Source organism: Sander vitreus, chromosome 6 (genome assembly GCF_031162955.1).
Source record: "Sander vitreus isolate 19-12246 chromosome 6, sanVit1, whole genome shotgun sequence".
Lineage (NCBI taxonomy): Eukaryota > Metazoa > Chordata > Actinopteri > Perciformes > Percidae > Sander > Sander vitreus.
Window position 1 is genome coordinate 3,215,238 of NC_135860.1, and position 15,000 is coordinate 3,230,237.

Consider the following 15,000-nt stretch of genomic DNA (forward strand, 5'->3'; position numbering starts at 1 on the left):
ATTTTCATGAATGGGTCCGTATGCTTTGGACGAAAACGTATGCACAACAATTCGTATGATATCCTACAAAATCATGGTGACCCCTGGCCGGTCACGGGACGACGGTTCACATGATAGTTACATTTTACATTACAGTTAAAAGATAACGACAAGACAAAAGGTGATGAGTTAAGTTTAGGCACCAACATGACAATTTAAGATTAGAAAAAAGAGTTTAGGGTTAGATAGATGTCAACTGTTAAATTAATCGGCAACTATTTTGATTAATTGTTTTGAGGCATTTTATATTAAAAGAAGTAAAAAGAAATCTATGTTTCCAGCTTCTTAAATGTTCATATTTTCTAGTTTTGTCACTTCTCTGGGAAATTAACTGAATATCTTTGAGTTGTGGACAAAACAAGACATTTCAAGATGTCTTCTTGGGCTTTGGGAAATACTGATCAACATGTTTCACCATTTTCTGACATTATTTTGTTTAAGATTATGTTTTTGGGACTTTTCCGCCTTTATTTTGATAGGACAGCTAGGTGACAAAAGGGGAAGACATGCAGGAAATTATCACAGGTTGGATTTGAACCCTGGACCTTTGTGTCAAGGCATAAACCTCTCAGTGTATGTGCACCTGCTCTACCACTGACCCAACCCAGCCTCCATTTTCTGACAATTAATAGACCAAACAACAAATCCATTAATCGAGCAAGGCTTGAGGCTTTGACTTCTAAAGATATTTAATGTGTGTGTGTAAAATGTGTAAGCATTGTATTTATTTTTTAATGAAATCAGACTTCCGTAACCCATTAATCCATATATTCATATTCTGCTGTGTTAATGTTTGTGAACTTCATCTACGTCCCTGCTGGAACGCAACGCTGACCTGTATGCAGCCTTTTCACTTTTTGTTCTCAGGTTTCTATTGAACAACAGATCTGAATCTCAGTGAGACGATCTGGTTAGATAACAAAAAAACAATAGAAAGGTAACTGCGCTCAGTGACTTTCTTCGTGATACAGTGAGCAGCGTTGCAGCTCCCCGAGGTCACAGCTCGCAAGGAGCTTCAGAATAAACCGCTTTCAATTCTCCTGTTTTGCACTGTATTTTGAGAAAAGAGCCCAACGGGTTTTTTTGGTGATGCGGTGTCACATTCCCATTCAAATAAATCAACTGCAGCAGTTTAAATTAAGGTGATACAGCAGACACAGATGTACATGTGTTCTTGTCTCAGTCTGGACATTTTTTTATATTCCAATTCTGGAGAGAAATTCCAGCGGAAAACACAGAATTCTTTGGATTCTGGAAACTGACTGGGCCAATAAATCGCACACCGACACACGCACATGCACGGATGCCTTAGAGAAAGCCCTGATTCATCCTGATAAACTTCTCCTGAGTGTTAAACTCTTTCCTTTCCTTCTCCTTCTCCTTACTTCCCATCTTCCCCCTTCCTCTCACCTGAGCCCTCGCTCCAGTCCTCCCCTGAGTCCCAAACATTTTAATTGCAGCCCACAGGCCATTTGATGCCTGGCCAAATCACTGCGAAGGGATCAGCTATTGTCCATTTCCTTTGTGTGTGTGTGTGTGTGTGTGTGTGTGTGTGTGTGTGTGTGTGTGTGTGTGTGAGAGACAGTGTGTTACCAAATGACAGTTATACTGTTGGCCAATGCATTGTGGACCCTCTGTATGTGTGTGTGTGTGTGTGTGTGTGTGTGGATTTAGGGAGTTAATCCCTGAATAGAGAAGCCATTAGGGAGAATTAGGCAGGTTAGACCCAACCATGATCCCCTGTGTGTGTGTGTGTGCCGTGTGTGTGTGTGTGTGCCATGTGTGTGTGTGTGTAACAGCCGTGAGCATGTGGCATGCGTCAGGATTGAAGCCCTCAAGAAGAAGGGATGGAGGTTCGTCAGGAATGGAGGAGGGGTGTGGTAGCCAACTCTAATCTTGCCAATCCACCCCTGCTGCACACACACACACACACACACACACACACACACACACACACACACACACACACACACGCGCGCGAGTGGGTTCATCTCGACACTCTCTCAACAGATGGCTGTGGCAGAAAGGCCGAAGGTAAACTTGAGCAATACCCAAACCAGACAGTCACCCCCCATCAATTCCCCCCCTCAGTGTCTACAGCTAATCACAGTGTCCTCAGCACGCAACCAAACACACTCTTCAGCAAGAGGCAACTAAACACACACACACACACACACACACACACACACACACACACACACACACACACACACACACACACTGTGTTCAGGTAAAACCTGAAACTGCAGAGATGTTTGTATACATGATGTTGGTCCGCAGTTCACAGAGTGAATTTCCACATTAAAAAAGTATTTAAAAGGATTTATTCCTACAAAAACAATTGATGAATAAGTAGGGCTGTCCTCAATTAATAAAGAAATTCTTAGTCGACCAACACCCATACGATTTTGTCGACTAATCGATGACTTGATTCAATTAATGGGTCTGTAAAACTGCGTTTCTCAACAAAGAATATTGCCAAAGCACCATTTTAAATCTTGTGTTTAAAGATGTGCTCATTCGTTTTTTTGGAACCTCTTGTTTTACCCTGTGTAGAGTTTTGTAGTGGAAAACAACCACGTATGCATCTAGGACGCCTCACGAGGCTCCAACACAAACGTTTGCGTTGGATTTGCTCTCACTACTCCTTGGACACGGGAGGCAAAAAAGGAAAATGGATTTTAAACAAACGATCAAGTGGAAGTAACAGACGCATCTGGAATTCGGGACAAAAGGTAAAAACGAACAATATTGGATGTGCAATCATGTGCCGCAGCGATCATTGTATGTTCAACTAAGGAATTGTTTGTAAATGGATGTCCCGCAGAGGACTTGCTGTTGTGGAGACTGATGCGTTTGCTTGTTGCTGGATGTCTGGTGAAGGAAACGCTGTGTTGGCTGGAGTGCTTGGCGCTATTGTGGAGCATTGACAGCGTTACATTGAATCAGTGCGCCTGATCAGCGCTACTGAATAAAATGTTGGATATTATTGTGAACGGTGTGGCTTACCTATAGTGATATTTCAACTTGGATGTCAGAATTAAAGGAACTGCTGGAGGGCGTGTCCGAGCCCGATGCGGGAGAAGCCCGCTGAGGCTGCTGATGAAGATGAGATGACTCTATTGAAATGAATATGCTCTCGCAGAGGAAAACTGGGAGTGTTAACGTAAACAGAATGAGATTCAAGCATATATGGACGACACGTTTGTAAAGCCTGTCAAACATACCATAAAATTTAATGTGAAATGCTTGATAAATTACTGGAAGAATTTATCCAGTTTCAAAATTCTGTCCAAAGGTTCACATCAGAAGAAGAACAAGAGAGTGACCAAATGGACTGGTTCGAGCCCAAGATGAGGAGGTTCAGATATTTTTTGGAATAATGTGGAGAGAAAGATGGAGTTGGCTGCTTATCAGGAGTCTAGCTCTTATCTTTGGTCTAGTTTGACAACTTCTAAAGTATGCTCCATGATGCTGTGGACATCATGGTTGGACATTCCTCATTTTGGAATTCTGCCTCTGGCCTGTTGGGGATGGATGTATGTTGTGCAGAATTGTGTAATCTTTTCTGGTTAAACTGTTTAGCTAAACCACGTTGGACTGCATTTGTTTTCTGAAAAGTACAAGTATATAACAACGTGACTCAATAAACTATGATGAAAACTGTCCCATTAAATGTATTAGATTGTTTTTGTCCAACAAAGACAAACATCTGCTCTAAACAATCTTGATTTGTCTGGATTCAAAAAGCAACCAGGCCTAAACACGGCCAAAGTTGTGCAGGGACTCTGATAATCTCACAGAACTTGAAAGAACTTGTAATTGTTGTGCTTGTCCTTCTATTTGTTGTGCATTTTTCCAGTTCAGTCATGTGAGTGTGTTTCACTGCTGCATGCGTCACTTTCAGCCAACAATGAGCGCCAGTCCTAAGATGAGCTGAAGAACCCTTCAAAGAAACAAAAATAAATCAACTTTTATAAAGCACTTAGTAAGAAGAAAAAAAAAGGGACTCAGACGCTTCCCGCACTCACTCTCAGGTAGCCATTAAAAACTTCAGGACATAAACATGTTCCAGCAATATTCCAGTAAACAGCGGAAACGTGCAATGAGTCACCACATGCAACAGCAGCGTGGAGATAACACACACACACACACACACACACACACACACACACACACACACACACACACACACACACACACACACACACACATACACACACACACACACACACACATGCCTGATGTCACGTTACCCCCTGTCTTGTTAGTTTCCATAATAACTTATAAGCCTGAGGACAAACCACTCTGGTGCAACTATTTTACTCAATGACTCACGGTGTGTTTGTGGTTAAAGAAATCAAATTAATAAAGACTTCATTCTTTTTTGTTGTGTTTTATCTTCCACTGTATCACAGTTTTTACATTCCTAAAGTATTATATATTCTTAAAGTATTCTGGTATTCTTATAGGAGTTACAAAGTACAAAAAAATTGTATGACTAAAGATATGACTAAAAATACCCTAAAACTAAAATACAGGCAATATAAACTCACGACCGATTACCTAAGAAACACTGAGGGCCCTATTTTAACGATCTAAGCCCATGGTGTGAAGCGCCTGGCGCAGGTGCGTTTAGGGCGTGTACGAATCCACTTTTGCTAGTTTAACGACAGAAAAAAAGGGTCCGTGCGCCGGGCGCATGGTTCAAAAGGGTTGTACTTAGTGTCTTTATTAATTCATAGGTGTGTTTTGGGTGTAACATGTAATAAACCAATCAGAGTGTCATCTCCCATTCCCTTTAAAAGCCGGGCGGATTTGCTAAGCAGGAAGGAGAGATTTTCAGGAGAAGAAACTGATCTGCTCGTGTGTGAGGTGAAAGTGTTTGCTATTTAAAGCAACACCAAAGATTCTTTTGCCCCTTAAAATAATGTTTCCAAAATCGTTTCAGTGGTTCATCAACTTGTAACAGGGTGAACGGCACTTCTGCATTCGCTTTGCGGCCCTATATCGGCTATAACCGCACTATACAAGTTTGCCGTATCGGGTAGCGGAAGACACTTGTAGACACATTACAAATAAATAAAACCAGCATTAAAATACCCTAAAACTAAAATACAGGCAATATAAACTCATGACCTCATTACCTAAGAAACACTGAGTCTTTAATGGCGACTCATATACCTGACTAGAAACTGATGATACAGCCATTGGACTAATTTTAACAAGTGGGAAAAAGATCATTACAGCAGCTAACAGTAGACTTTGAGGCATGGCCCTCCCCCCTCCTCCCGCCGGGTCTGACCTGTTCCTGCGGACGAGCACCGGAACCCTCCTCCCGTGTTGACGTTATGAACCCTCCTCCCGTGTTGGCGTTATGAACCGTCCTCCCGTGTTGGCGTTATGAACCGTCCTCCCGTGTTGACGTTATGAACCCTCCTCCCGTGTTGACGTTATGAACCGTCCTCCCGTGTTGGCGTTATGAACCGTCCTCCCGTGTTGGCGTTATGAACCGTCCTCCCGTGTTGGCGTTATGAACCGTCCTCCCGTGTTGACGTTATGAACCGTCCTCCCGTGTTGACGTTATGAACCGTCCTCCCGTGTTGGCGTTATGAACCGTCCTCCCGTGTTGGCGTTATGAACCGTCCTCCCGTGTTGACGGTATGAACCGTCCTCCCGTGTTGACGGTATGAACCGTCCTCCCGTGTTGACGGTATGAACCGTCCTCCCGTGTTGACGGTATGAACCGTCCTCCCGTGTTGACGGTATGAACCGTCCTCCCGTGTTGACGTTATGAACCGTCCTCCCGTGTTGGTGTTTTGAACCGTCCTCCCGTGTTGGTGTTTTGAACCGTCCTCTCGTGTCGGCGTTATGAACCGTCCTCCCGTGTTCTCCCTAGTTTTTCTATTACAGGAATCTATACTACCAGAGCTCGATCATCGATCATCATCACATTTCCCTTAATCTCTTCCTTGCTTTTTTCCTACCTTGTTTCTCCCATTGCCTTGCTCCCTCATTCTCCTCTTTCCATTCTTCCTTCCTTTTTCACTCCCTCCGTTTCTCTCCCCTTCCTTCCTCTCATCCTCCTTTCTTCCTTCCCCTTTCCTTCCTTCCTTCTTGCCCACATGTCCATGTTCTCTCCGACATGGGTCGGAGAGAATCATATTTTCAATTGGTCAAGAGTCAATTTACTCTTTCCTCCCCTCCCTTTCATGTTCTTTTCTTCCTACTTTCTGCTGTGCCTCTCCATTTTCCCCTTCCTTCGTTCCTTTTTTCCATTCTTCCTTCCTTCCTTCCTTCCTTCCTTCTCTTCTCAGATTTTCAGACTTTGAAAATTAACTTGCAGAGACTGAAATCTTATGTAACAGGTACTCCGTTGCAGGATAATGATCCAGCTCAGATAGGACATGTTTGTTGGAGACTCTAAAAGGTGTGTGTGCTTTCTTTAATGAAAACAAACACTCAATACACAAACTTTACGCTGTTATCTGTCACTCATTATGGTAATTAGTTCTCTCACCTCTGATATTAACTGTCCAATTAACACTTTCTACTTTCACTAATGTGATCACCCTAAGCACAAACACACACACCCACACCCACACACACACACACACACACACACACACACACACACACACACACACACACACACACACACACACACACACACACACACACATTCCTAATGGTGGAGGGAGGACAACTGCTGACGCATCGTTGACACCCTGCATCTCCTGCATAAGTGATATGTTTCATTAAATAACATCAAAAGTCAAAGTCTGTTGTCTCCGTAAACTGTTTAACTTTCTTGTTATCTCATCTTCAGTTTGGATGGAAAGAAGTTATCTAATTTCAGGGTTTGACAAACTTTCAGCCGTTTTACAAAGTCTTTCTTCAGAGTTATGATCTGCAACATTTAAGGCTTCTAGTTCTTTTGTGAGTGGTTTGCACGCTATTTGCAAATGCAACATGAATGTGATCTTCTCTGTCTTTACTGGAAGTCTGACCGATTTTAAAAGTGAAAAGGGTTACAAAGTCACGAGAATTCTGAGCAACTTTTTTTCCTTCAGAAAATAAACTCTGGGTCCTTTTGAAATGTGATGGAGACATGTAAAACACTAACAGAACGTTTGCTGAAAGGTACTACAAATCACACACACACACACACACACACACACACACACACACACACACACACACACACACACACACACACACACACACACACACACACACACACACACACACACACACACAACACACTCTTTTGCCAAATGAAGCAGAACAAAGTAAAACAATGCCCACGGTCTGCAGAAAGTGGGTCACTGTGGGGAGTCGGATGACGCTCAACTGACAAAAGTGCAGCTCAACATGCGCGCAAACACACACACACACACACACACACACACACACACAATTAACACAAATATCAGACACATAATACAGTTGTTCACGATCGCTATGACAATGTTTTCAATACTTTTAACAACTTTCCTAAACTCTTAACGCACCAACACACCTACAACACATGATTGGCAAAACAGTTAATTTCGTGCTCAAAATCACACATTGTAAACTAAACTCCAACACTGATTTTAAAAATACAGTAATTCACTAACACAATACACTGTGTTTACCAAAACAATGCAAACATGTCTCAAAATCAAATAATTCTTCCAAAACACTAACACATGTTCTCTCCCAACAGGGACATTTAGTCAATCATAGCACAATGTCATACAAAACACTAACATCAGATGGAATTACAGAAACTGCATTATTTTATATGTGTCAGGTCTGCCCGTATACAACAGACAATAGTATATTGCATTGACCATAGATTGTGTTTTGCACTGCAGTTTCTCTTGAAGTATCTCTACATTTTTGTTTTGTTGGGTTTAGTAAATGCATGCATTTTTATTTTTTTACTGTAAAGATTATTTTTTGGGCTTTTCCGCTTTGATTTGACAGGACAGCTAGTTGAGAAAGGGGAGAGAGAGAGGGGGAAGACATGCAGGAAATCGTCACAAGTCGGATTTGAAACCTGGACCTCTGCATCGAGGCATAAACCTCCAAGTATATGTGCGCCTGCTCTACCCACTGATCACCATTTTGTTTCTTTTGCTGCAGAGATTCAATACAAAAAATTAATGAACCGTCTCAAAGTAGCTTTATAGAATGTGCAGTTTATGAAAAAAAGGAGACAGAGACAGAATTGTCCTGGTACTCCTCTTCCTCTCCCTCGTGAAGGCATTTTTCTTATTTTCTGTGTTCATCTACAGTATATTGTTCAAATAGGTCCTCTTTTACTGTACTACCATATGATCATGCGATTGAAAGAACCTCAACACATGAAGGGACTCAGCTGTGATTGATCTATTTGCATAACTTCAATCAGCTGTTTCTCAATAAATGCATGTATAAAATGCAGGGGATATATTTGTGTTTCAATTTACAATATGATCAGTTGTTCACTTTGACTTTAGCCTATACGTTAGGTTTAGAACATGATGTTATCTGTTCTGACATACAGTGTGAAAGCATTTGTAAATTTGGCAATAAAAATCCATTGTTTTGGTCTTGGTGGAGCTTGTGTGTAAAAGAAGTTCAAGCATTTTAAATTTGTGTTAACTGTATGCATTTTGTGTCAAATCAACAAGAAATGTGTTAATTGTATAGCCTACACAGACAGATGTTGTGCTGTGTTAAGAGTTTAGGAAAGTTGTTAAAAGTATTGAAAAAAGTGCCATAGCGATCGTAAAAAACTGTAATACAAGAAACTCACTGACTGTTCAACATATTCCCCTTGAACATCTTAACCTTAATGATTGACCTGAGTAAACAGTGATTCGATTAGATGCGTCAGAGTCTGCAGCAGCTCAGTGCACTCAGTTGTAAAGACTTAATTACATTATCAGTCGCTACAACCAGGACTTTAATTGTTCCACAGTTCATAATGTTCGTGTGTGTGTGTGTGTGTGTTAGTGTGTGTCCAGATTGTGAGTGACCGGTCATTAGGGGGTTAAATGGGGTCTGTTGTCCGAGTGCTCTGCTGATTAAGCTGGACTGGTCAGGACTGGTGGGCACCTGCCATAATCAGCCTCAGCCTCATCCATCACCCGCTGACCTGGCTGCAGCCTGGCCCCTGGACGCTACAAGGCCCCGGGCCCTGGAGCCTTCTCTGCCCAGGAACTGACCAAAACCCTTACCCCCTGGACCTGGAGCCAGGGTGACCCACAGAGGCCCCTTCTCCTTTCTAACCCCGGCCCCCAACCCTCGCTCTGACCCTCGAAGATGACCACTACCATAACCCCCCAAAAAAACCTGGATAAATGTAGCTTTCAGAGGTCCTTCTGAGCTCAGGGGCTGATTCAAAAATGCTGACCAAGACTATAACTTAGTCTTAGTACCAGCCAGGGCCCTCTAATTCTGGCTTCAACACCTACTGGCTCCAAACCTAAAGTTGACCAAAGCTACTAACCCCCAAACTGAGAATTAAGTTCACCTCTTGATGCCCCTTCCCATCTCTAACCTGGGTCCCAAGTCTAACTCTCCAAGCTGACCATTACCAAAGTTCCCCAAGACATGAAGACATGCAAGACTAGGCATGCCCTTCTCATCTTGAGTTTGACTCAAAAAAGCTCCAGAATCTCATGAATTCCCAACATTGTGCAGTTAGTTTGACTTGATTACTCTTACTCCATGTTTCTGCCTGTTAAAAGGAAGTTTTCATGCCACTGTCTCACCAAATGCATGCTGTTGTGGGAATTGTTGGGTCTCTGTAAAACATTGTGAGGTCTCGACCTGCTCTATCTGTGAAGTGTCCTGAGATAACTTCTGTTATTATTTGACACTATGAATAAAATTGAAGTGAATTGAATCCTTCCAAATGCTGGTCGTCAGCAAGCTGACCTGCCGAACACCAACATGTTTCGGAACCAAGTTGACATTGCTCAAAGTCCAAAAAACAGACACCATGAAGCTGAAAAACTGGACCTAAGCTACCTTCTCCTTTCTGTCCTTTGTTCCACCCAAAATCAAAACTGTGGCTGATCAGTAAAACCTGTTGTTGAGATGACCCTACTCCTTTCTAATGCTGGTTAAAACCTTGGTCCTAACCCTCGCATCAACCCTAAAAGCCCAGCAGGGCCATAACCTCCATGACCCGGGGCCAAGTTGCCCCTCGGAGGGCCTTCCTGGCAAAAAGCTGACCACAACTGTAACCTCCAAGACCTTAGGCCAAATTAGGTGTCGTCTTCTTGCCCGTCCAAAACACACAGGGCGTCTGAACTCCCTGCAAAAAATCTTAAATGGGTTTAAGATGCTGCATGCTATGTGCAATACATCATCAACAGAGAGATATTTTTTGTTGATTAGCCTTTTGCAGCTACTAGATAACATTAGAATACTGAGGGGAACTGCTAGAATGCTCGTCAGCACTATGGAAGATTATGGAAGAGAACACATAACTGTAAAATTAAAAACTCAAGTATCCTTCGAGTATACATGATAGACTCCCAAAATTCACTCAAGGTTTTTTGTAGAGACAAGCCTGACCAAAGCTGAAACATGATTTTACACGCTGCTCTGTACAAAAGTTTTTTCCTAAAACTCACAACAGCTTTGCTTTTGTAGTTTCACACTCCAGACCAGTTTAGAAGTTCACAACTGTAGTCAAGGTAAACCAGTAATAGTGGCACACATGTAAAAGACTAACATCTGCAGCAAAAAAGCAAAAACAGGTGAAGGAAATGGAAGCTACTGAGACATTTTTTTTCAGTTTTTCTAGAGCTTAAAAAGCATGTTGCTGAAGGTAACCCACCATGAAAAAACACAAATAAACCATTTAACATCAGGCACAGGTGGTTTTACAAGGGTGACTTTGGGACATCTTCGACTAACAATTGTCAAACTTGGGGTTAGGGTTAGGTTGCATTCATAAAAGGTAAGGGGTTAGGTTTGGGTTAAAACGTAAAACGGATGGGTGCTCCGAGGCACACGGGCACAAGGGGACCGCTGATTTGGAAAACCAATTCAATTCAATTTTATTTATAGTATCAAATCATAACAAGAGTTATCTCAAGGCACTATAGAGATAGAGCAGGTCTAGACCACCGTCTATAATTTACCCAACAGAAAGACCCAACAATTCCAGTAATTTACCCAAGAGCAAGCATTTAGTGCGACAGTGGTGAGAAAAAAATCCCTTTTAGGAGGAAACCTTGGGTGGTGAGGAAAACTTCCTTTTAGGGAGAAACCTCGGACAGACCCAGGCTCTTGGTAGGCGGTGTCTGGCGGTGCCGGTTGGGGGTGTGATGAACAGTGGCAATAATAGTCACAATAAAGATAATGGAACTATGACTAGAAATAGTAGTTGTAGTAGTTCATGGCATAGCAGGGCACTGCAGGGCATAGCAGGAAGTAGCAGGGCACTGCAGGGCATGGCAGGACGTAGCAGGGCACTGCAGGGCATGGCAGGACGTAGCAGGGCACTGCAGGGCATAGCAGGATGTAGCAGGGCTTAGCAGGGCATGAAAACCACTTTAAACACTGCTTAAAAAACAGCTTTGGTTATCTAAAAGCGAATTAAAAGGCATACAGGTGTTTGAAAGCAGATTAAAAGATCCACTGGACAGGACAGTCAGTAGGAGTCATATAACTTAAAAAAGGTCCTCCACATCTGCCCTGGCCTCACTCCTGAACAATAAAATTAAAAATTATAAATATAAACACCCTGGTGTATCAATATGAAAATCAATTTGTTTATATAAGGGTTAGGGTTAGGGTTAAATGAACACATTTCATTCTTTAAAAAGTGTCTTTTTATTCATTCATTCATTTGTTTAAATAGATTCTATGGCAGGTATGCAGCCACCTGAACGCTATGACACTAGACACTGGGCTTTATGCAGAATTTTAAATAAAAGCAGATTTAAAAACATATCCAGTCCTCCAGGCCAAAGCTTTAACCTGAAAAAACAAGCTCAAGGCACTCGCCTAACTCAGACTCAATGCTTTAATATCATCCGCTTTAAGGACAAAAATCAATAAAAAATAATCAGCGGCCTGTGTCCTGACTCCTCGGTGCCCAGCTGTCAGCTATAAATCAAAATCTGATTAATAAACTGATTAATAACAATACATCTAAATTAAACTGCTTGTGTTCATTTTGTAATTAGGCCAAAAGGCGCTGGGGGGTCCCAACAAAAAAACACAACTATCTAGCAAGAGGTGAAAGTCGTGTTGACTGACAAAGACTGGACGTCACAGCAGGGTGTTTGTCTTCATAACAAAAATTAACAATTGGTCACAAGAACAGCGTGTCCTGAACGGAGTTTAATAGTCAATCCTTAAAAAGTTATGAAACCTACATGATGATGATATAGCATGGGAACAGTGGAATCAGGTTTGGGCGTGGATGTATGTTTATGTGCGTGAGCTATCCGATCGTGGGGCAGGGTTTAACTGGTTCATGGGTCTATTGAGATCTGATAAGAGCCCAGTCACTGTTTATTTATAAGCACACACACACACACACACACACACACACACACACACACACACACACACACACACACACACACACACACACACACACAGAAACTAACCCAGTGATCTGCTGGCCTTGAAAAGTGAAATGAATTTACTGCTCTTGTCCTGTTTTCAGCCGTTTCCTTTCAGATTGCTTCATCATCGTCAGCTTTTATCACATCAAGCAGTAGTTGTGTGTGCATGTAGTTAAATATACAATGGGGTTATTGGCCATTATGGGGTTTTCAAGGCCTGTGCTGAAGTTCATAGTAACAGTGTGGGTCCCAAAAGAAGTAAGTAAGTAAGATGTATTTATATAGGCTCTTTTCACAGATAAAAATCACAAAAAAGTACAAGATAGAGAACCCAAGATCAATCTCATAACATGGACAACACATTCATAAAAATGTTACTCAGCCATTGAGCGTGTTGTCTATTATTGCATCTGTGTTTGCTGCTGAGTTTTTTTCTCCAAGTCCCAATCAAGTCAGATCAGCACTTATGGCAAAATATTTGCACGGTATTAAAATAATATTAACTGAGCTGTCACAATCAAAACATTCATTCATTCAGTGATAAGTACATCAGCACAATTTGGTGAATTATGACACTCAAAGTTACGCTGTTCACGATAACTTGAGCACCACATTATTAATGTTTCATACTTCTTACATAAAATAAAGAGTGCAGTGCAAACGCATGGTCTGGTATGTATGATCTGGATGGTGTTTCTCAAACATGCTCTGTTTAGGAATTCAGCAGACTAGCCAGTTCAGCTAGCTAATGTTGTTGGCTTGATAGATAGTTTCCAGTGATATAATTTATTGCCGGTAAACAAAAGCACATTGACTTTGAGAAAGTGTCCCACTTCAGAGTCACACACACACACACACACACACACACACACACACACACACACACACACACACACACACACACACACACACACACACACACACACACACAAACACATAGGGTCCTCATTGGTCTGACGTGACCCAGAAAAGAATCACACATTCTCTAAACCTGTCTTCTAAAGATTGTATCTAAAGATACTTTTAATTTGTTTTTCCAAATGCACTTTGAAGAAAATGCAATCGCTGCATGAAAATATGTTGCTTTGCAATGATTTTTTTCAGTGAAGGAGGCACTAGGTTTGAAATAGTAAACACATCCTGTCTCATGCTTCAAGTCAGTGTAGACTTTTTATTATTTAACCAAGACCACAGAAATGACTTATTATGAAAGTGACGGGGGCCTGATAACAGGCTGCTTCCCATAGCCAAAACACAACCCAATCTCTAACATGAAGCCTCATTCAAATCAGCATTTTGCTTTATTTTTGATTGGCTGACGAAAGAAGCACAATGTGTTAATGTCCTCAGGTCCAATCAAAATTCAGAACAAAGCCATTTAGAACCAGACTAGAAAATATGAAGCTGAACACACACACACACACACACACACACACACACACACACACACACACACACACACACACACACACACACACACACACACACACACACACACACACACACACACACATCACACACAGCAGGCTGCGGCGCGTGGCTGCTGTATAGAGAAGTTTGGCTTCAGTTTCCCTGGCATTCTGCCAAGCTAAATACACACACACACACACACACACACACACACACACACACACACACACACACACCCACTGGCAACACATACACAACCATTCACAGCTTAGTGCCAAGCTCAGATAAAGGCTTCCCCCGATCTGGCTGGGTGGTTGTTCGTGTGTGTGTGTGTGTGTGTGTGCGTGCGTGCGTGCGTGCGTGCGTGCGTGCGTGTGTGCGTGCGTGTGTGCGTGTGTGGGGACAGAGAGAGTGGAGAGAGAGGAGGTAAAATTTAAGTACAGTCAGACAGGAGAGAGTAAACACTGATAAAGCCCAGCTGCACGTGTGTGTGTGTGTGTGTGTGTGTGTGTGTGTGTGTGTCCATTGGCCATGTGTGCACGCCCCCTCCAAAACACACACACACACACACACACACACACACACACACACACACACACACACACACACACACACTCACACACACACACACACACACACAGAATTGCTTCCGAGTCCCCCAACCTTTCCATCAAATCCATCGTCCCACACACACTTCCACCACTTTGATGAGGTGAAGCAGCATGTGTGTGTGTGTGTGTGTGTGTGTGTGTGAGAGAGAGAGCCTGATCTGTTTCGTGTAAAGATCAGAAGATTTGGCTCATGGGCACGGCGGAAGTCGAAGCCACACAGTTTGAAGAAAACAGAGAGAGAGGAAGAGGAGGAGGTGGAGGAGGAGGAGGAGGAGGAGGAGGAGGAGGAGGAGGATGAAGAGGAGTGTGGGTAAAAATGGAGAAAACAGAAACACTATGAAGTTAACTAAAGTTATCAATGATCAATCAAA